Raw genomic sequence first — 3,309 nt, 5'->3', positions numbered from 1 at the left:
CCCCTTCACCTTCCCACAAACGGCAACTCCGCAGCAGGAAGAGAAACAAGAGAAAAACCTCACGCCTTTGAAAGCCAAAAAAATAAAAAAAAAATTCAACCTCAGGCCTTTATTATAGGAATGACTAATCATTTTCAACATCTGTTGAACACTTCTCGCTAAATACCAGCCGCGCAAGAGCTCGCCAGTTTCCTATACAAGTTATTTTAACGCCGTGATTCACCTTGATCAGCTTTCACCATCTTTACCAGCCACTTGCGGTATTTTTTTCATTGATTTCCGTAACTTGTGGGTGTTTGATGCTCCAGCGCAGATGGAGCGTTACACAATCCTGAGAACCACCCTGCAAAGCCGTCTCTAAAATTAATGAACTTTCACAGGGCCAGTATCTTTCATTTCTTACTGGTTTGGAAACCTGCACTGGGCAGGGGCCATCGAAGACCAGGAGCATCCAGACACCCGTGGTTTTAAGCGTCTTCCAGGAACAGCTATGAAGGTAACAGGCAGGACGTACCAATGTCAGGTTAAAAACAGGTCTGCACCTGTAACACCACGTACGAGCCTTTGGTTGTATTTGGTTCTAAAGCCAGCGGTAAAAGTAACAGCTTCGTTGGAAAACACTTTGTATTTCAGCGCTCCGACACAGAGCTGCTGCTCTCCAGGGAGGCTCCGGTGTTCTCCAGCACACCAAGAGCTGGCAGGTTCCTATTTCCCAGCCACAGCAAAGCGAACGGCATCTTAACTGGGTTCCTTTACCAGCTCTGAAATCAGCTCATCGGAGAGTCATCCCACTTTGCGAAAGGAGCAAAACGAGCGTGGAAACAAACATTTCCATTAAAACATATGGCAGCAATGGAAGGCTCAACTGAGCAGTAACAGCAAAGGTTTCTGCTCTGTGCTCACAGGAACTGCGTGAGCTTCCTGAGTCGAAAGAGGAGTTACATCTACATTCGAGATGGGAGTTCCCACGAGCCCTGACCAGCCTGCAAAAATTCCTCCCCCTCAAAGCTTACAAATGGGGCACGTGTCCAACATCTCACCCAAGATGTTATAGGTTTAGCAATTAAAGAAGATTTTCCCTAAGTCCCATCTTCCTCCCCAAAAGCACCATATGTACAGCTGAGAGAAGAGCTGCGTTCCCAGCACCGCCTGTTCTCCTCTGCATCTCCCAGCAGACAGATCGCAGCTGGTCTCTTCTCCTCTGGGGCCATTTGGAGGGTCTATCCCAGGCTGCAGGAATCACCCTCTGCCCAAGTGTTCTTTAGGAGAGCAGCGGCACGGGTTGAGGAAGGGAAGACGCGCGCATTTAAATTGTTTTGCTTGGCTCTGTTCGTGACAGATGCTCTCATACAAATTTAAAAACTCATTCTGTACAAAAAGAATCATCTGCTTTAACAGCCAAACAGGGAATCCAGCTGTGCTCTTAAACCCGGCTTACCAAATATGGAATTTTACAGAGGGCCATATCAAGGTAATGTCTTAGCCTTACCGAAAGCACAGCTTTTTAAGTTAAACATAAAAATACCATAGGTAAGTTATACAATAAAGCTTGTAGCCATTTGCTTTATTTAATAATCCGAACAGCAACTTGAAACCAGGGGTAAGGAATGGGCAGGGTATGACAGTCTCCCTCCAGGAAAAGCTGCTGGGAACATCTCTGCAATACCAGTTGGAGCGTTTTTCCTGAAGCTCAGTTTGACACTCCTGTTGCTGTCCAAGATACTGACTATGAACCACTATGCACAGTGAGACCTCACCGAGGAAGCGTAAAGTCCAGGTTTATGCCAGCTCCAAGCAAGGCCAGCCTGAGAATTTATACCAAAGGGCTGGACTAGAGGCCGAAGAAGCTGGGGCCACTGAGAGCAAGGGCCAGGGAAGATGGGACTGCTGAGGCACGGAGCGCTCTGCAGCAGGAGGATGTTTCTAGAGCCAAGCTTCTCTTGAAAAGAACAGTATTGTTGGGAAACACTTCCACAGAGGAGACGTGACTGCTGCTGCACAGTACCAAGCACAATGGGGGCCTTTATCTTGTTTATGGTCTTTACCAAAATCCTACAAATAATAAGATGCGGATTAGTCCTTCGGGGAAATCAGGAGATGAAAGATCACTGGTGCTTGTTAGCTCACAGCCTGCAGAATACTACCGCCAGCGGCTACACGTCAGTAGAAAAGGGAAGGTTATTTAGGTGACTCAGACTTCAGCACTCAAAGGAATCTCTACCCCTCACAAATTTCAGTGAGTCCTCTATCACCCCCAGAACGTCTGGCTAATTAGAGCATCTTTGAGAGACACATCCGATGCTGATGGCTATTTTGGGATCTCAAATTAGCTTTTGCAGACTCTAGGCTAAAATTTGAATGTAGTAATGCTATGAGAGGGAGGAAGATGTTTGATGCAGGGCATGTTTTCAAAATACTTTTGGCATATACAGTTGTTTTCAATATTGTTAAGATTTACATTCCTCCGTAACATTAAAATCTTTCACATAAACATGCAACAAATGCAATGCACAAGCAAGCTGTATTACTCCAAAGGCAGTGTCACAAGATCCACTTCTACTGGTAAAAAACTGCATCATAATAGATGATCTCTATCAAATCTTTTCCACTTGATATAAAAGCTGTGCCTATTAAGAAAGAAATGGGAAAGATTGGTACAACACCATATAAATTGATGTTCCAATTACATTGTAAATGAAGATGCATTCGATAAACAGGCCACAAATCCAGACATGTTATGATTTCCCCTAGCAGAAAACCAGGGATCCAATTTTCAAGTTAAAAGTCAAAGAACTGAGGGTAATCTCACTCTGTTGCAGCATTTCCACACACTACCGCTTTCTTGTTCCTAATACTCCTAAGATAAGAGAAGCTCGTTTGGTAGCTTTACAATTCCACATAAAATAAAACTTATGTCCTTCTATGTCCTATGCCCAGGGCTTTTCACGGTTGTCTTTTGAAGCCATTAGACTTCTTCAGCGTTCCAAGGGTTTATTTCTTTGTTCTTTTATTTATAGAGCTCAGACTTTCAGCGATCTCGAGATTTGAGAGAAAGGGATTAGCTGTCCCCAAAGGAAACGCTTACGGCTGCTGCCTTTGGGCCTGGGGGGAGAGGTGTCCTTGCTGCGTAAGCAGGTCACTCCACTGATGTGTGATAACCTCCCCAACCAAGGTACCGCTCGGTTTGCAAGCGCTTGCGTGCATTTATTAAGGTATTTATTGGAGAACAAGCAAGTCAGTGGGGCCAGAGCAGCCGCCAGAGGGAGCCCGGCCACCGCGGGTGCTGACCGGCACCAGCACCCAAAGGTG

This window comes from Aptenodytes forsteri, unplaced genomic scaffold, assembly GCF_000699145.1.
Source record: "Aptenodytes forsteri isolate BGI_AS27 unplaced genomic scaffold, ASM69914v1 Scaffold7, whole genome shotgun sequence".
NCBI lineage: Eukaryota > Metazoa > Chordata > Aves > Sphenisciformes > Spheniscidae > Aptenodytes > Aptenodytes forsteri.
This window is presented reverse-complemented; position numbering follows the sequence as displayed.